This window comes from Canis lupus, chromosome 22, assembly GCF_003254725.2.
Source record: "Canis lupus dingo isolate Sandy chromosome 22, ASM325472v2, whole genome shotgun sequence".
Lineage (NCBI taxonomy): Eukaryota > Metazoa > Chordata > Mammalia > Carnivora > Canidae > Canis > Canis lupus.
Window position 1 is genome coordinate 57,039,498 of NC_064264.1, and position 20,962 is coordinate 57,060,459.

Consider the following 20,962-nt stretch of genomic DNA (forward strand, 5'->3'; position numbering starts at 1 on the left):
CGCCTTACTGTCCTATAACCTAAGGACTTAATGTAGATGAGGGGCTAAATTATAATTAATTATAATTATATGAGTCTTTAAAGGCACAGTATATCACTGATTTTGTATCACCAGCAATTATATATAATATAATATCTGTGCCTTTAGGTAGACTTTAATCCATAATATATAATTATATCTTCCAGGTCAATCATAATCCCGCCTTACTGTCCTATAACCTAAGGACTTAATGGCTAAGCCCCATCAACACTCCTTTTATTCATTCTGTGAAAAAGGGAGAAGGATATTGTTTCATTTTCATTTTTATAAATACATGCTTAAGAAAGCAAAGCTGAAAATAGGAGTAGTTGCTAGGGTCCTAGTTTCTGCAATTAATCAAGAGAGTGTGATTGAAGTTTAAAATGTGTTTTCCTCCCACCGATTTCATGGGAGCATCTTAGCTGGATGAGTTCTTTATTTGTGTGGAGGGTTGAGGTGGAGGAGGCAAATCTTTATTTCCACAGGGCCTGAGCCCCTCATGGACTTGTCTATATGAACTTGCTGAAGTCTTCCATGAATTTTTACCACTGGATGTGACATCGGAATGAGGTACCTCACAGGATTATATCAGATTCTAATGCATTCATCCTAACTCACATTGCCAGAAGCAGCACTAGCTTCCCACACTTGTCAGGATACACAAGCCCAGCTAACAGAATATTTTGGGGCTATTGGATCAATGGCATGAGGAAAACAAAATGGCAGTCTCAATGGAAACATTATTATATCCTGTGATGAAACATCTCTCTCTGAGGCCCTAGACTTCTGATAGAGTGGAGTCTAAATTCATGATGATGGATAACAAGTATTTTGCAAATGGGCCTTAGGTATAAGAGTGAAAGATGCTATTGCTTCTTTTACCACTGGCTCTCCAACCCAATCTTCCAGCTATGGAGGAGACAGCATTATTTCTCCATTGATCTTTCAGTGCATTCATTACACCCCACAGGACGATAGCCCACACTGTCAGGGTATTTTCTCCCAGTTGATGCTGTACCTGAATTGTCACAAGCCAACTGCATCTCATAACTGGGTACATAGCATGAGTGAATGCCATGGCATGAGTGTATTGGCTTGTGTATCTTGTCATTAAAAAAAAGGAAAGAGAGAAAACTTGATGAGAAAGAGTGTAGTATGGAATACTATAAAAGAGAACAAGGCATTTAATAAGTTTACAGTGGTGGTCCTGGAAGAGATATAGCAGGCATGGAAGTCGAATCCATATTGAAAGTAAGTATAGGGACCTCCACTGTAATGGAAACAGGCCCATGGAGTCAAGTAGCTGGCGGCCCTCAAGGCTATAATGCCTTATCTGGAGCTTGGCATCTGTCTCTGCTCTGGTACAGTGTTGGCTATCAGGTCAGCTTTGTGGAATATAAATCTGTATTATTGAGTATACGTATATTGAATATAAATTACATTCAAATTTATAAAATGATGAGATTCCTTTGGTTATCTTTTTTCCTTTTCTTCCCTTTACTTACTTCTAATAAAACTGCATTAGGTTCAGAGAATGTATGGTACCAGTTACTTTATTTGCTATCTGTTAATACCTGCTTTATGAGTCAGTCACAACTTTTATAGATGCTTTACAGTACACTTGAGAAGAGTCTATTTTAAGTAAACATGGATATATATTCTCTTAAATCAAGCTATATACACGTGTTGTTTTTAACTTTTAAAAAGTAAATACAGGGACGCTTGAGTGGCTCAGTGGTTGAGCGTCTGCCTTTGGCTCAGGTCATGATCCCAGGGTCCTAGGATCGAGTCCCACATCGGGCTCCCCACAGGGAGCCTGCTTCTCCCTCTGCCTACGTCTCTGCCTCTCTCTGTGTGTCTCTCGTGAATAAATAAATAAAATCTTAAAAATAAACAAATAAAAAGTAAATACTCCATGAACATTTACCTATAAAAACTGTAACACATATTACTAAAAATAAACTTTTTAAACTTTATCCCAGAACCTGTCCACAGAAGTTGTCTAAGTCCCCAAATCCTCATGAAGACACACCGCTTAGGGACCCCTGGGTATCAGGTACCAAAAGGAGGCTTCTGTGGGCTCATGAATGTGTAAAAAGTCAGGAGGCCTTGTAACTGCCCACGTAAGTTGTGTTTCTTCATCTACCTCATTCCCCAGGGAACCTGAAAGTACAACTTTCCCAGAGAAAGATCTTTCCTTCTCACCAAAAAGCATCAGGAAGAATTGGAAGGAGAGAGGTCCATGCTACCCCAGGTATGGAGGAGGCTCAACTGCAAGAGAGAACAAACATGAGGGGCTGGCTTTTGAAGGGGGGTGACAAGGCTGTGTTCCCGAGTCTGCTGGGCCGGGGGTGGGGGTGGGGAAGGAAGGAAAAAGACGGGGATACCGTTTACAGAATGAGAAGAACTAGAGGTTCTTTCCTCTCAGGCTCTGTCTTGTGTCTGCATGGAGCCTCTCCGAGGGAGAGAAATAGATTCCAGCTCTGCTGAGAAGTCTGCACAATTTAACAACTTGACTAACACCCCGGCTAGGAACCAAGTCACTGAATTTTGTGACATTTCACCTAGACTGCATAAAAAATAAGCCCTTGGGCTCCTGCTGTCCAGCCTTCTTCTGGGAAGAAGGCCACTGTCTGATGTGGAGGACCTCGGGGCACACCCTCATTGCCTCAGAGGCCCCTGGGTCTGACAGAGGCTGATCTTTCCAAGCTTTAACGCAGCATTTCACAGCGACTTTCTCACCTTCGTCTTTGCACCAGGCTTTCCTGACAGTGCTCTGGATTGGATGTTTGCTCAGAAGCCATTTTTTAATTTTAGCCTTGTTTGGCATCTGGAGAGCTGGGAGCCTTCCAAGCCAGCCAGTCACGATTTCGTTTCGTTGAAAGTCCTTCCTTGACGTATTCCTGTCCTCCTGCATTTTATAACGAGCAGCAGGAGCAGCCAGGTAACACTTGCCACACCTGCTGGGAAACCTCCTCTGCTGGATCACCCAGTATGGCAGGTGGACCTCCTGCCTTCCACGGGCCTGCAGGTGACAGCATTGCCCTCATATTTCCAAAATCACTGCCCACACCTCGTCATTTCCAATCAGAGCCCCATTCGTGGTATATGGGGGAAGGACTGAGTCTCCACATCCTCACAGTAAATCTCCCGTACTAGCTCTCAGCCAGCGTGTCCATTGTGTCCATCCTTAATTAAGTACCAGCATTTCTGGCTAATGGTAGTACAGGAAGAGGAAATGGGGGGTTGGGGCAGGAATCATGGTGGGTGATGGGGCAGCAGCGCAGGTAGACAGGTGATATGATAAATAGAGAAAAAGAATAATTAAAACCCCTTATGCTTGGCATACTGTTTATGAGGGCCAGTGCAGAACCTAGAATAAAGACATGATTTTGATCATCAAGATCCTGTTTTCTGTCTCAGCTCCAGATCTGGCATTACCTAACTGCACGACTTCGAGAGCATCAGTTTGCTTCTTGGGGTCTCCATTTCTCTTCTGATGAATGGGGATCTACAATTTCCCTTTGGTTCTCAAATCCTGAGCTTGGGTTGCTTTTGCAAAGCATAAGCTCCTTACCCTCCACATCTGAGGATGAGCATCAGGCAGTGTGTCCTGGGCGAGCTGTGCCATCTCTGGGTCCCCTCCCAGCCCGATGCTTGCATGTCACAACTGTGCCCTCTGTGGTCCTCTTCAAGGAGACGTGACCTGCTGGAGCGGTCGCTGTGTTTGTCCTGTGTTAGTTTTTCCCTCAGTAGAGGTGTTCAAATGGAGACGTAGTGACTTTGTTCTCTGTCACCAGGATCACATCTACCTCCTCACTGTCCTCTGCTAATTGATAACAGATTGCTTAGTATTAAGCCTTGCTTCTAACACTTAGAAGACAAAAGGGAGTTGTGTCTCACACCTTGTGTCACACAGCCTGCTGGAGTCTAATATCATTGAATATGTTCTGAAGGAGTACAAAAAGACAATGGGTGTTTAAGGCCATATTATCAGTGCTATGTTTATCTATGCACAGTAAGAAACACTGAAGTTGTTCTGAACCAATGAATGCCATCCTGGAAAACCATAACGAAAGGAGTCCAGGCAGCAAATTGTATTATCTCAGAGATGGAAAGAAGAAAAATAGAGATTTTAAATAAGTTACTTTTAAAGAAAACAATCAAGTATTAAGTAAGCATGCAAGGGATCGTCTCTGAACTCCTAAAAGCACTTCTTAGTTCTAATTCAGTTGGCATTTATGTCAATTTATTTATATCATTGGCTTTCTCCTGAAGTATCATATTTATCCAAATACATTGTACACTTCTTAAGGACATAAATTTATTGTAGGCACTCAATCTATATGTATTCCTTCAATGATTAGTAGTAATTCTAGTTTGTGAAGCACCATATGATATGTAGTGTGCAGATCAAAAATAAATGTCAAGAAGCTTACAGCCAGTTGAGGGACGGTGTCATATTAACAGATGAGGTTAGGAGTTACATTAGTTCCTCTGCTGAACGGGGTTCCTGGATGGATTACTAGCTTCTTGCTCTGTGGTTTCATCACCTGTACTAAAAAAAGGCTTACAGTACCTGGCTCAGCTGGGAACAGGACACGTGGTGCCCTTTGCTTGGTGGTCAGCAAATACGGGATTCCATCTGGCCTCTCCTGAAAACACAAGAATTGCGTGTTAAACAGGCATTAACCTAACATATCTGTGCCTGATAATATTATGAAAACTATGAATGTCAACTCACTAAACCCTCACAATCAACCTCTGAAGAAAGCTGTATCACCACCCCATTTTGTAGATGAGGATGTTGAGGCCCAGAGACGTTACCAACAAGCTGCAGAGCTGGGACTCTAATAGAGCCAGTCAACCTGGCTTCAGATACTGGGTTCTCACCACTCAGTTGATTTACAAAGCCAGGCATTTGAGAGAGGATGGTTTCTAGTGTTGTCTGTCTTTCAAAATGTAAGTAAAAATTGAAAACTAATGTTTTCACTTTTCAGTTCTGTTGAGATTGAACATAGTTTACTTTTACTTTTTCATTGCACTTCTTTTGAAAATCTCTCATTTCTTTTCCTGTTAATTTAATCATCCATTGTTGATTTGCTGTAATATTTATTCTTCGCTTATTAAAAATAATAAATTTTGGTTGTTATAATTTGCAAACATGTGCTTCCATTCAGTCAGTCAACAAATATTTATCAAGACTTTATCATGGGTGAAGTCATGTGCTAAGCACTCAAGACATCAGGAAGAAGCATCTTTTGCCCTCTGAGAGATTAAAGTCTACCTAAAGGCACAGATATTTAAACAAATGCAAATACACATATCAAAAAAAAAACAACAAAACACACAAAAAAAAACCAAATACACATGTCAAAGGAGATATCAGTTTGATCTTTCGAATCTTCGTTTCTTCATTTACTAGCTGTGAGACATTGGCCAAATACTTAACATCTATGTCCTTCAAATTCCTTAATTATAAAATCAAGGTAACAATCCTATGTACCTTATGGGATCATATAGTGAACTCACTAAGTAATCCATGGAAAGTACCTAGCAAAAAGTAAGTTGTAATAAGTTCTGTCTTTGGTTCAGGTCATGATCTCAGGGTCCTGGGATCAAGGTCCCACTTTCGGCTCCCTGCTCAGCTAGGACTCTGCTTCTCTCTCTCTCCCTCTGCCTCTCCCCACACTCGTGCTACCTCTCTCTCTCTCTCAAATAAATAACTAAAATCTTAAAAAAAAAAAGCACAGACAACAAGGTCCATAAATGAGGTATAAATAAATATAAGAATAAAGAGTCTAGCAGACTCATTATGATCCCAGGAGTGTTAGGGTTAATGGGTTGAGGAAGACTTTTATCCATGAGAAAGTCATGTGAAGAAGGAAATTCTTTGTTGAGCAAGAAGGGCAAGGATGAGAAATAGTAATTTCAGTAAGTTACCTGGACCATGGCCCACTTAAAAAGGAAGGAGGATAGGGCAAACCAGCAAAATGCATTGTGATAATAGACTGAGAAATAGAAAGATATATACATTGCATAATTTTACTTATTCTGTATTTGAATTTATTCTGCAAACTGAAATACTCACCTCTGGGAAGCAGAGTTTTCTGTTGGTGATTCTGTAAATGTGGGTTCAAACCTGTCACATTCTTTAATAAGCTTTTATAATGCTGTCTATTTTAAGAGAGAGTGACAGAGGTATAGCTTCATAGAGGTCAACACCTGAAGTCATTAAGCAGATTATTAAACTGTGTCACTAGCTGTGAAAACAAGAAGACAGACAAACAGTGTCAATGTCACCACCTGGTATAAGTCACACCTGCTCTAATGAGGGCTGGAGAAGGAATAGACGAATGCTTCCCGTCAAGGCCATAAGCTCTCAAGGATTTGGTTCATTTCATTGTTACTTTGTTGGTAAAAGCAACACTATACTTTGAACCTCTCACAATATTGGGTGTTAGGATTTGTCTTTGATTCCATTAGGCCCTTTTTCAGGAAAGACTCAGAAATATAAGTGATTCGTCCAAGGCCACACAGCTAGTAAGTGATGGAACTGGGACTCTAGTTTCATCATCATTTCCACACACAGTGCTTGAGTGTGCACACCTGTGTGAACACACACACACACACACACATACACACAATAAGAATGGATAAACAAATACAAAAAGTAAAGCTTTGGAGGTCAGTAACTTCACAGGGCAATGCACTAGAAATGCTGTCAATTCTTATTCCAGAAATCGAGGCAGGGATTGTGCTAATTCCCATTCCCTACATTTCTTCCATGCCTCTCCATCTTCAACTGCTTACTCTATACACTGATTTTATTTTAACCCAATTGTCACCCTTAATATTGCCTGTAACAGAGTGACAAACAGGAAAGTTGCAATAGGAAAGTTGCAATTTTCTTATGAATGATAAGAATCACAACTTATTATGTACCCAACTTGGTCATTAGATTTTATTGGATGTATTGAAGTAGAATTGACCTACAGTAAAAAGGATTGATTTTGAATGTACAATCTGATGAAGTTTCCAAATGCATGGAGTTGTTTGACCCTCAGCACAGGACACCAAACATTTCCTCCATCTCCAGATCTCCTTCACTGCCCTTTGTGGCCCATCCCAGAAACCAGTTCCACTTCCTGTCGATAGAATTTCGCCTCTTCTAGAATAATGTATAAATGGAGCTATAGAGTCAGTAGTCTTTTGTGTCTGATCAAGCAGTAACATTTGAGTATTTATTAAGGTTAGAGTCCAGATAAATGTGAAATCCTGAGGGCTTACTTGACAGAACCCATAGCTTACTTTACCACCACCAGGAAGCAGTTCAATTCTGCTTTTGTTGGAGAAATTGTAGGAAAATTATATTACATAAATACCTACAAGACTCTCTCAATTCTCTTACATACTGATGTGTTATCAATTATTATTTAAGGGATGCCTGGGTGGCTCAGTGGTTGAGTGTCTGCCTTTGGCCCAGGGCATGATCCTGGGGTCCTGGGATCGAGTCCCACATTGGGCTCCCTGCAGGGAGCCTGCTTCTCCCTCTGCCTGTGTCTCTGCCTCTCTCTGTGTGTCTCTCGTGAATAAATAAATAAAATCTTTAAAAAAATGTATTATTTAAAATGTGCTTCTTGGGGATCCCTGGGTGGCGCAGCGGTTTGGCGCCTGCCTTTGGCCCAGGGCGCGATCCTGGAGACCCGGGATCGAATCCCACATCAGGCTCCCGGTGCATGGAGCCTGCTTCTCCCTCTGCCTGTGTCTCTGCCTCTCTCTCTCTCTCTGTGACTATCATAAATAAATAAAAATTTAAAAAAAAAAAAATAAAATGTGCTTCTTTGTTTACCAGGTATTTGGTTTTATATGCTATTTGAGTTTCATTTGTGGTTCTTATTTTTTTTAAGATTTTATTTATTTATTTAAAAAAGGGAGAAAGAGAGAGCACAAGCAGGGGAAGAGGCAGAGACAGAGGAAGAAGCAGACTCCCTGCTGAGCAGAAAGCCCAATGCAAGGCTTGATCCCAGGACCCCGGGGTCATGAGCTGAGCTGAAGGCAGACCCTTCACTCACTGAGCCACCCAGGTCCCCCTTATTATTTATTCATAATTGAACCAACATCTATTTTGCCACATAGTGCCTTGGACTGTGATCATGACCATTAAGATACTCCTTCTGTCAGAGGATGTAGAAACCAGAGGAGGTCATCTGAAGAAAGAAATGGGGAGGGAACAGATTCAAAGAAAGGGTGGACTTTTTTGGTGCCTAAACCCATTCCTTTTACAACTGCTGCCCCTCCACCCCCGAAGTTGCTGTATTCATGAGTCCTCACCACAAGACCTGAATTTCTGATCCCAGATCTAAGGTACTCTCCCCTCAGACCTGGGGAAAGGAGGCTGAGTTTCAATGTACGATCCAAACAGCAGATCACCAAGAATCAATGAAATAAAACCATTCCACTGTGGCTCTAACTTCAAGGCCTCTTTCTGCTCAAGACCTTGACTTTCTCTCCTTATGTTTCTTAAGCCCTTACTCTATATATGAACCTCACTAACCCCTGGGAAGTCAAAATAACTACAAGACATCATTCCTATCCTAGCTGGCCTCATGGGAAAAGGAAACATAAGTTACTAACTCTAGGATCACATTACATTATAATGACTGTAATAGATACCTGTAGACACACACAACTCAAGTTCTCCTTGGACCTGGTCAGAATGGTCCAGACACAGAAGACCTTTGAACTGGGACTTAGAGACAAGGCAGGCAGAAGGCGCACCTGAAGGAAAGCAGAAATAAGACAGCTCACTGTGTGTTTAGGGAAACTCATGAGTCAGTCTCTTCACCCTCACAATATTCCTAGAACATTTAGAAGTTAAAAGTTCATTATATTCCCAAGCTAACAAATAAGAGATGATTATTAAATACAATTCAGTGCATGCATGTGAACCAAAAGAAAAGAAAAAAGGTAACCTATTTAATATCATTATTAATCTCTTAATTCTCCCTGGTTCGATGTTCTTGAAGTTTCTCTGACCTCCATTTCATGAAACTGGAAGGCTGTTGAATTAATCAGTACCTGTGGGAGGCAGCGGAAATCAAGGCACTTTCTTTACTCCATTAGCCCTCGTCCTGCTGAGGGGTCTCGCCTGCTCACCTTTTCCTCAGTATTCCCTCTAGCTTTGCCTTCTGGAGCTTTCTCATCCTGCATCCCACAGTTTGCCAGTGACATCATTGCCTCTGCTTTTCTTCTCTAATGAGGTGGAGCCTGTATTCGTGGTTCTGTTCCATCTCCCTAATGTTAACCTCCTGTGGAAGGCAGGGCTCTGATTAAGGACTTTCATGATTAGATTAAAATGTTCCTTCTCACTTACCCCCTAACTATCTTTCTAACACATCATGCTATTAAAATACAGCTGCACTACGCCCCACTCCCCTGTAGCTCAGACCGGAAGCCAAGTCCACATGTGTCCCAGACAGTCTTAATTTTAAGGACACTTTTGTGTTTAAAATATTCCCAAACTAGGTCTAAGATGAACAGGAAAACAACCATTAGCACTTCAAATGATAAATAAAGCAAAACAAGACTCTTAGTGATACCTCATCACCACCATCATAAAGATGTATGGAGCATTATGAGCATCTTTACACTATGGCAAAGATATGGGCGTCACATGAGGCTCTTGGATTTGAGGAAGTTACAGCCAGGATTGGAAACTAGACATTAAAATATGAGTCCCAGTCATGAAGTATGGCAACAGTTGATGTTAATAGTATAGATATGATTAATTGCTTAATATATTTTAAGAATAAAAATTGTCACAGTCCTCTATAAAAAGAAAAAAAATCACTTCAGGTTGACATGTAATGCACTAAATTGCTACATCCTTCCCTAAAATCTAGCTTATCAAACATACAGTTGCTAGAGCCTTGAAGTTACTGTCATTCTACTTTGTCAGCTAATAAGTTTTCTTTTCTTCAGTCCTGCTTGGGGCAGGACAGGAGGGGAAACTAATCTTCATTGAGACCATCCTTCAAAACTGGCATTGTGTTGATAGTAACCCAGATGTCCTTTGAAATTCAAGTTAAAGCAACTTAAAACCCATCCCTATTCCCTAAGGAATTCTACCTGCCGTCACCCTGGGTAGGAGAGTGGGGTTGGTAAGGTCGGAGGAGAGTGATTTACGGCTTTATAAGCCTTCTCACTGCGACCACTTGTGATAGGCTCAGGAACTGGCCTCTCCCATGAGGATGGGACTCAGGAAATCTATTTTCCTTTCAAGATCCTATACTCTGGTGTCAATCCTTTGTACTGGAATGGCAGTGTGATGTTTTGCATTCTGGAACAATGCTGTGCTTTGTATTAGTATCTAGCAGACTACCTGATCCAAAAACCAACTTGTCGTTGGTTAAGTGACCAATATTCGTAAGTTGTTATCACAATAAAGCCTTGTAAAATTCAATGACCACAGGTAAGGTAATCCTCAGCTTTCCAGCCTCATCTACAACCATTTTACCTGGCTCCTACATCAAACAATGAGGGTTCTGCGTCCATACACATGCTATATGTATCTTGCTCATGTGAACTGGTTCCCCAAAAGTCTTCCGATTTTTCATTGCTTACGCGGATATCGCACTGCTTGCTCAGCAATGGCTTCCTGAACCCTGGGTGAGTGCCATTCCTTATCACCTGAGGCAGCTCATCAATTAAAAAAAAAAAAAAAAACACAACTATACAATATTAGAACTATCTTTTGAGAATCTGTCTCCTCCACTAAGTTATAAGCTCTACATGTCATTTCACATTTTTGCAATATGTGGTTATAATATTTCAGGGGGTAATCTTTGGACTACACTATATCCAGACACATTGAAAAGCTCAAAGATTGTGACATTTTGTCTTTTACATGTAATTTGTGTCCCCAAAGCACCTCAGCCAGTTCCAATGGAAAGTAGGTGCTTAATATATATTAGTAGATCTGACTTGAATAATGAGCTATGTTATAAAAGGGCTGTATTATATCAATAATTAAAGTTTTAGTCAAGTCTTATGATAAAGAGCAAGGCTTAATTCCCCCTAGAAAGGGCACAAAGCTCTTGATAATGCAAGATTAAAAGCCTATTAATATTTCAGGGAAAGTGTGATGATTAACTTTTGTCCATTATGCCCTCCTATTTTTAATGCTATGTCACTTTAGGACTTAACATATTAACCACATGAAATTCAATTTTTCCATTTACTTTATATTTTTTCTTGTGTGGTTACGGGATATAAATAACAGTAAATATGAAGCTCTGAAAGCTCTAAAATAATATAGTTCTAGGGAGAGCATAAAAGATCAACTACAGAGCACCTATGACTCATTGGGCTCCACACTCAATATGGAGTCTGCTTGAGATTCTCTCTCCCTTTCCCCCTCCTGTTCTCTCTTTCTCTCAAATAAATAAGTAAATAAATAAAATCTTTTTTTTTTAAAGAGCACAGTGATAATTAAATTTTTAACCAAGCATAAGATTGTCTTCACTACTAATATCTCCCACTCTATAATTTCTATTCATTTTCTTTCCCCAAAAGCTGCCAATTGGCAGACCCCACAATCTAATACACACTTCAAATTAGGTCTCGTATCAGTTTGTTGAGGAAAATACTTACTGCTCAAAGGACAAATATATTATTAGGCATTTAATTTTATTTAAATGCCTCCTCAGTTTGATATTCTATCAACAAAAGTATTTGTTAAATTGCAAGGCCCAAAAATTTGTGGTTTTTGGGTCAAGATTTGTTCATACCTTGGTTCTCAGAAATAATTTTACATTTTACTCTATGCTTTCAGTGGAATCTCTATATAATACAGAGCATTCTTGGACAGTAGCCTGTATAAGTTCATTATGCAATTAGAAATTGCATCATTACAAAATGCGTTATTTGTAATTTCTAGTGTGAGAAAGCAAATGTTATCAGAAATTGATGACTCTTCAGCAGGGTGCATCTAGGTTTTACCCTTACACATATTATGGTGGGTTCCTTTGAAATATTACCACCATCAGGAGAAAGGAGTAATGCCCAGCCTACTGGCTAAATGCAAATTCAGAGGAAGATTGTCCCATTATCTCTTGATATTTCTCTGTGTGTGGCCGAGAGCTAGGTGCTCTGCATCTATCTTCCCAACAAATTGCTTTATATGACTTCATTAATAAATAGCTCCATGTTCACGTCCCCATGCGGTTAAAGAGAATCAGCGTTAAAATAGTCAAGTTAGCAGGGCCAAGATAGAACCACTTGTAGAAGGTACAGAAATATATATATATATATATATATATATATATCGTATACTCCTGTATATAGATAGGAGTAGGCATATATGTGAAAAAAATGCTTAACTCATTGAAACATTAATAAACCATTCATGTATGAACAGTGAGCTAAAGAAAATGAAAAAATAGTAGTATTTAAACTATATATTATTTCAGATGACTTCTTGCTAGTTATTTTTTTTTAAGATTTTATTTATTTGAAAGAGAGAGAGAGCACAAGCAGGGGGAGAGGGAGAAGCAGACTACCTGCTGAGCAGGGAGCCCAATACAGGTTCAATCCCAGGACCCTTCTAAAGGGCAATGCTAATCCGAATGGAACTTCTCTTGGTTCCCTAGTAACTGATGACATTTCTCTGTTCAAGTAGAATGCCTGCAATTGCATGGAGCTGTGGATCCACCCACCGCTGTGTGGATCATGGAGTATATATTCACATTCTCCGTGCCTCTCCTTCCTCATCTTAAATGGATGAACAATAGGATATATAGGGTCGTAGAAAAGATTACATGAGATTATATGTGTAAATACACATTATGACATGTAAATGTAAAATCTGTGCCCCTCCCTGGAGCAGGCCACTCTGTCCATCAGCCTCCACCCCCAGCCCTGCCCAGCCATTCTGTGCCCTTCCCCCTCACCCACTCAGCTAGAGCTCCCCTTCTGCTGAACCTGTAATGAACCTCCTGACACCACTAACTCAATACTTGCAGGTATGATCCTGAAACAGGAAAAACTGGATTAAGTCGAGAGAAAGAGTGAAAATGAAAGTTCAACAAGAGAGAGGAGATGAAAACAAGGCATTTAAGTAAAGGAATCAGGAATGGTTTGGGAAGCAGAAAATCATTTAAGGTTCAATACATATGTACTATGGGATGCTATGTGTGTATTCACACCAAGAGTAGACACACAATGTCTATTTCCCACATATAAACATAAAACTACCAGAAAAATGAGAGGTACATGCATTTTTTAAATAGATGAATGATTTGTAATTTTTTAAATTTAATTTATTTATTTGAGAAAGACAGAGAACATGAAAGAGACAGAGAGCACAAGCCAGGGGGAAGGGGAGAGGGAGAAGCAGACTCCTGGCTGGGCAGGAAGCCTGACTTGGGGCTTGATCCAGGACCCCGGCATCATGACCTGAGCTGGAGGCAGACGCTTAACCCACTGAGCCACCCAGGTGCCCCAATTTATAAATTTCCTTTATCTCAGTAATTTATCAGTCTATTCAAAGATATCAACTGGCAGTTAGATTGGAGGTTTGCAAGCTTCTTTAAGATAGTTAGAAAGAACTAAATAGTATTCAAATTGTCATCCTGACAACCTTTACAGAGCAAAATGTATTATGAGGAAAGCATATTAGTTATTAAAAGACAATTCTGAACTAATATCAGAAGAACTGATTGATACCCAAAAAGGCTTATGGTTATTTTGGTTTTTTATTAGAATAATTTTTCCTCACTTATATTTTCTCAATGTCCTTTTATTCAGAAGACATTAATGTAATTTTATCTAAGTGTCCTTCAGCACCAGAGTTAGTAAAGAAATGAAAAGTAACTATCACAAGCATCATCTTGAATACTTAGGGAAGTTGCTGCTCAGAACTGTATTTGATTTTTTCCAGTGATACGATAATAAAAAGGTCCAAATAACAAAATTTGGTTAGCAAAATAATGTCTGGCCTATGTAGCCAAAACCTAAGTTAAAGTCGATTGGGCTTACATTAGTGAGTGCAGTAAGATCATTGAGCAGACTTGGAGAAGCCAGGGTGAGGAGGAGCAGGAGGAGGAAGGACATAAGAGGAACAGCCCCAGCATCACGTGGTGCAGGTGCAGCAGGAGGTGCCGAAGTCACTAATGAGGCACAAGCCTCCTCATGTGCAGGACCCCTAACAGGCCTCCGCAGGGGCCTGAGCAATGTGTCCACATGGTCCTCTGGTTTTGACAGTTTATAATCTTGATTATTTTGGGGGGTGGGGAAAACAGTTCTCTTGGTCAGTTTAGGCTACTATAACAAAATACCATGGACTAGTGGCCTAAAAAAACCAGACATTTATTTCTTGAAGTTCTGGAGGCTAGGAAGTCCCAGACCAAGGGGCAGGCAGATCTAATTCTTGGTGAAGGCCCTCTTCCCCCTTGCAACAGCGGCCTTCTCATTGTGTTCTCAAAGAAAGCAGAAAGAGGGATCCCTGGGTGGCGCAGCGGTTTAGCGCCTGCCTTTGGCCCAGGGCGTGATCCTGGAGACCCGGGATCGAATCCCATGTCGGGCTCCTGGTGCATGGAGCCTGCTTCTCCCTCTGCCTGTGTCTCCGCCTCTCTCTCTCTCTCTCTGTGTGACTATCATAAATAAATAAAAATTAAAAAAAAAAAGTTTAAGAAAGCAGAAAGAGAGCATGCTCAGGTGTCTCTTCCTCTTTTGATTAAGGGCATTAATTCCATCATGAGAGTCTCACCTTTCTATGCTAATCAAATCCCTGTTGCCTCCCACAGGTTCCACCTTCAGATACCATCCCACTGGGGATTATGGCCACAGCATGAATTTTGACTGATACAACATTCACTGCATGGTAAAGGGTGTCCAGATTATGTGAGCCTCAGGCCCCACAAACCTGTAATCCTCCCCACCCCCAATCACTAGGATGGGCTAGGTGAGGGCTTTGTTGAAAAAGTCGGGGGAAAAATGGGTGTGAAAAGAGAGTTATCCAGGTATTTTAAAATACATTTGCTCATTCTGATACTCAGTTGTTCCTGGTTTGACCCATCAAGCAAACTCTGTTTTACCTTCTAGAGACTGCAGGTATTTTGTGCAGGAAAAAAGTACAGACAGTATCTAAGGACTTAAGCAATTCTCCTCCCAGCACAGCCTTTGATTTTTCACTCTGAGTTTATTTGTTCTCCAATCCCAAACCTCTGGAGGATTAGCTGTGGGAGTGGGGTTGCTTCTGGGCTTTGCCCATTTTTAGTTCCGGATTAATGTTTCCTGTTCATGCAATATTAGTTACTAGTTACATCTGCTTTCCAGCTTCCAAAATTTTACCCTCTCTGGCTTCTCTCTCTCTCTCTTTTGCAGATTTACGCTTTTGCAAATTCCCAACAAAAATGCCAACTGGATTTTCGAAGGGAGCTAAGCATTCAGATTCCAGAGCATGCAGAGAAAAGAGAACTGATAGAAGAGCTACAAGAAGGGCAGCCCCGGGGGCTCAGTGGTTTAGCGCTGCCTTCAGCCCAGGGCGTGATCCTGGAGACGTGGGATCGAGTCCTGCGTTGGGCTCCCTGCCTGGAGCCTGCTTCTCCCTCTGCCTGTGTCTCTGCCTTGCGCTCTCTCTCTCTTTCTCTCTCTCTCTCTGTGTCTCTCATTAATAAATAAATAAAATATTAAAAAAAAGAGCTACAAGAATTCTGAAAAGCAAGCAGTAACAGAGAGCAAGATATTAAAATGGTATAATGCATCAATACTCAAGAGACTAACATAGAGAAGCTCAAGAAAATGGAAACAAATACTGGAAGGTATAAAGAAAAATACTAAAAAACTTGAACATGTAGTGGTTTACAAACTGTGAAAAGCCCCATAACCCAAGTTGAAAGGGAAGCATATATTAAGGAAACATGTATTTTTAAGGCATAGGCTGGACCAAGGGATAATACCTAAAATGTATAAGGGATTATTCCAAATTTGTAGGAAAAGACTAACATCTAATTTTTACATATATGTATGAATAGATGCATTGAATGTCTCCAGAAGGAAATATAATGAATTATTAACTCTGTGGAATGAGATAATGGTACAGAAAGGGGCTTTTATTTTATATGTCCTTGATCGAAAAAATCACCATGTGGATACCTTGCATTTATATTTAAAACAAAAGCAAGTTAAAAGGAATTGATTAACAGTTAAAATAAACAAAATGTGAGTTATGGGAAGAGAATGGTCAATAAATAAACAGAAGAAAACAGATACTTGGGAAGATATACATTTAGGGAAATAGCACAACACACTGTGAAGAGCTTTTCAATAAAGGGTAATAAGAACTTAGAACAATTTGGCCAGAAAAAAAAAAAAAAAAAGCCTTGGAACCTCACATTATACCAAAACAAAATCCAGACAAATTCCAGGGCCAGTTAAACAAAACACTAAGGTATTAATTAAACCATAGATAATTTGAAGGAAATATAACTGAATCTTTAATAAACCTATTGGAGGAATTCCAATGAACTTCAAAGTAATTAAAAAGGAAATCTCAAAGAAAATTGATCCATTTGGTGAAATTGTGAATTTATATTCAACCACAAAGACAGTCTATGAGATATTACAGGGAATGTCCATTGTCTGCTTCTTAGCATAGTTACCCAGCCTTTGGGGATCTCTGTGGTTGGGGCAGGACTGCACTAATCTCAGCTATAGGCATGGGGGGCGGGGGAGAAGGGCCAACTGCCTCATATGAGTCAAAGAAGGCAATTTATTCTCTGCTCACAGTGGTTGGTTCAGGGAAAATCCAGTTGCCAAAGGAAAACACTAAGATATGAGGGGAAACTCACGAAGACCTTCTGGGACAGAGAAGTTTTCTTTTCTTTCTGCAGAAGGAACTAGGAGAGATGCTCTCTCTCCTTATGAACTATGTGATGTGAGAATGAAAGGCTGCAAGGGTTAAAGCCATTTTGCTGGCCCAGGTGGAGTGATTGGAAGGGAGAAGAATGGGGGTGCTGTGCAGCCCCTGCAGGGGGAGGCTGAGACCAACAGTGAGGCAGAGGGCACAATTAGGATGCAATGTAGTCCTGGGCAGGTAGCTTGACTTACTACATGAAGGCTCCCCAAAGGCCAGATTTCTAGCAGCAAACCCAGTTAATTAACTGTGTGTTTAGAGCAGCTTGAATTGGGTTTTGCATAACTTGCAATATAGAACATTGTGATATATATATTTAAATAGATATTTTCTCAAGGTAATGTTTTGGAGATCAGGGAGGGTTTTTGAGTCATCCACAGACAGCCCCCCAAAATATGAAAATCCACAATCATACCACAGGAAGTAATCCCTCACTTTATAAATAATTCACAGTGGGACTCCTCTGAATATAATCTACCCTAGTGCACTTAAGATGGAAACTGATTTATAAACAATTTATATTCTTCTAATGTGAAGTAATACCCTTCATCTCTTAGGATTTCACAATCTGTGAAGCTGTGTTATGTGTATTATCTCATTCAATCTAGGAAACTTAAGGAAGCTGATGATGGCCAAGATCCTAGGAGTATTTTCTAGGAAGAGTTGACATCCATCTCAATCCATCTGACAGTGATAGTGATTCACTTTGCAATTCTCCATAATCATGCAAGTGCCATAAATCCAGAATTACCACCATTCACACATGACCTCATATCTCCCTAAGCAAGCCCACAACATTTTCTGTTTGATGGTCATTGGTTTGGTAGCCCTACTGCCAAGTGGGAAACTCGCAAGCTCGTTGGGAGACAGATGGGTGTGAAATTACTCACATTTACTAAATACGTGACATTTGGAAAAGTTACTTAAACACTTTGAGCCTTGCATTTCTCATATGAAAGTGGAAACAATAAACACCCACATCACAGTTTTGAGCACTAAGCGAGAGAATTCCTTTCACATCCCCTGACCTGTCTTACCCTCTTTAATTCTTCTTTCATACACATATGCAAATTTTCATACTTGCTTAATTTGGAAGTTTGATCGTTTCATTCCCATGCTTGAAATAGTTCAGTGATTGGGAAATGAAGCCTGAGCTCCACCTTGGGACTTCCACCATCATCCGTGTTCTGGCCCTGATCCACCTTCTCACGTCCCGTCACTTGGCATGCCTTCCGGCCACGTGTCCAGGATGCAGAGGCAGCTCTGAACAGCCCGCATGTTCCCTCAGCCAAAGGAACCTTTACTTAGGCTTTTCCTTACTCTTTACTTAGAGCACATACTTGGGAAAATTTATGAATCCCTTTCTGCCTCTTTGTGATGTCTGCTAATCTTTTAAAAGACCTCTTGCAAGTTTTAGAACCTAGGCTTCTCTATCTCAATGACCCAGAGTCATCCCTTTGAAGTGAAAACATCCCAGGGGATGACACCGCCATCTCCCAGTTCCTGTTGGAGGGTAGGAACCTAACGATGACAGGACGCTTTGCCTTCAGTTGCAAAACTACATCCTGTCATGAGGACATGGGTTTACCTTTACTTTGGGTGCTGCCTCTTCGCAACCACAGATACTCTCCTCTCATCTACCGTTAAGGACCCCCTGCCCTTTGTGGTGTCTGAGTGAAGCTCAGGCTGTGCCCTGGCCTCTCTCCTGCCTTGCAGTGACCTTGCATAAAGTCTCCCTGCCTGGCCTACCTTTGTCTGGTGCAGTTTCTGCTTTGACAACCCCCAAAGGCACTGAGTGCAGGCTGTGTTCATGCCTGCCTGAGCTCAGTTCCTCTCAGCCTCAAACAATTTGTTCTCTTTACCCACAGCCTTCTACATGTCTTATATCGAAGGATTTACTATGTAGTGAATTGCACTTGTTTCAACCCACAGATATCAATGCTTGGTACCTATCAAGCAGAATATACCACCTTGCGTCTCACCAAACAGACTTATAGCCACTCATTTTATTGAACCTTAGTAAGTTTGAGCCAGAAAGGAAGTTGGAAGTCAGAAGGAAAATCCCATAAGTAATTCAGGAACAAAATACTAATATCGATGCTCTGCAGAGTAATGAGGATACTAAGACCATGGGCTCTTTCCTTCCAGGAGGAGTGGTGGCAAAACCAAAGACAGCTACTTCTAAACCTTCAGAAGCATAGTTTCCTCCAAAGACAGTGACAACATCTCATGGATATTTCTTTTTTCTTTTTAAATTTTATTTATTTATGTGACATGGGGCAGAAGAGAGCACAAGTGGGGGGAGGGGTAGAGGGAGAAATAGACTCCCCACTGAACAGGGAGCCCGAGGTGAGGCTCGATCCCAGGACCCTGAGATCCTAATCTGAGCTGAAGGCAAACACTTAACCCACTGAGCCACCCAGATGCCCCCCTCATGGACATTTCCATATAGCTGAAGATTGCAGTGCTTTTCCTAAGTGTATTTTAAACACTACTAAAGTAGATGTTGAAAAATAATATATTTTTATATTAATTTATATTTTATATTATTCTATATATTTATTTAAAATATATTAATTATATTTTATATAATATAAAATTATATTTTATATTATTTATATTTCATATTGTAAAAACAATATGAAGAGGAAAAAAGAAAGAGAATAAAAAGGAATACTAAACATTTGGGGCTCTTACAGTTTTCAAGGAACTGTTCTAAGCAATGTACCATGGCCATGTGGCACACACGTGGACACTGAGGTCCTGTGTGACAAGAGGCTGGCTAACCATCCAGGTTTACTCAGCTCAAGAGCAGCACCACCCAGATTCAAGCCTGTCACCCCATCGCCCAAGGCTGGGATAATGCTCGCTGCATTATAATAAAGCAACATGTTCACTTATGGATAAATTCAGACGTTGCAATCCAAATGGTACTGTTGGTGTCAGACACCACTCAGCTATACATTTACATATTATAATGAGCTCTATATAAAGTAATCACTAACTTTGCTGACAACCCAACATCTTGGGGAGAGGATTGTATAAAACTCCTTTCCATCCTAGTTTGCCCACCATATCCCGCTTAAAGAGCAGAGATGCTCCAAGTAAAACAAAAGCAGAGTACACATAAGCTAAAGTTATCAGCACTTTGGTTTCATGTGCCCTAAGAATCTCTCAAAATGAATAAATATGGATGAACATTATTTTCCTATACAAACTACCTGTAATTCTTTTTAGCAGAAGTGTTCTCAGATCAGCCAAAACAATTTTCCCCTCCAATTGAGTATAAGTACCCAGAATATTAGCAGCAAAGAAACTCATATTTTCCCAAGAAAAAAGGGCGATTCCACTTGTAGAGACTTCATTCCAGTTTGAGAATGATGAAATCCTCAAGGAAATAATTGCATTCCTGTAGGGTGCTCTGGCACCTCAAATGGCTTTGCACCTTGGTCCCAATGGTCACTGCTTGTTAATGCACACTGAGACAGCAAGGGAATTGGCAATTGAAAGTATTTTCTGAGAATAATCAAAGATATTCGTTTGGAGTTTTAATCAGTATTTCCAGGAAAGCTCAACAAGAAAAGAGCTAAATTAATTTCAGTTTTAAGATTTTTTTTTTCTAGAGGTAGATAGCAAAGTAGCTTAGATGAGAAGTAAATTAATTTTGTATTATTTTTGAGACTTCACGTAGATATTAGTTGTGACCTTGAGGAGGCACATTGGTTTTATCTATTTTGGAATGAGGGTAGCCACAAGTTAAACTGAATTATATCCAAAAACTAAATTCATAAAGCAAAAAAATAAACTGAATATATCCAACCACTGAAAAATGTTGAGTTGACGCGTGTACTAGTGAGTCCAAGCTCACATAACCATGCTACCTGGTAATCACTCTTTCTGAGTGGAGAGAAGTCAATTTACTTTTCAGGAAATTATCCCCTAGATAATACACTTCTGGATAAATATATCGAACTTTCTTCATGGCGGTGTGTTACACTGCGTTTTAGAGTAATCACTGACCTCTAC

At 40.3% G+C, this 20,962-nt stretch overlaps 1 protein-coding gene across 2 annotated transcripts in view; it reads right to left on the reverse strand.

The window, feature by feature from the left end:
• LIG4 (DNA ligase 4) overlaps positions 1 to 20,962 on the reverse strand; it is a 122,272-nt gene that overhangs the window by 49,055 nt on the left and 52,255 nt on the right. The window contains exons 1-2 of one of the 2 annotated variants that reach the window (XR_003134057.3): positions 6,110 to 6,256; positions 4,598 to 4,673 (exon numbers count right to left, since the gene is read on the reverse strand). The gene's annotated coding sequence lies outside the window, so the exon portion shown is untranslated. Of the gene's footprint in view, positions 1 to 4,597; positions 4,674 to 6,109; positions 6,257 to 20,962 lie in introns of those variants that run through there. The other variant, XR_007405078.1, reaches the window with a different exon arrangement.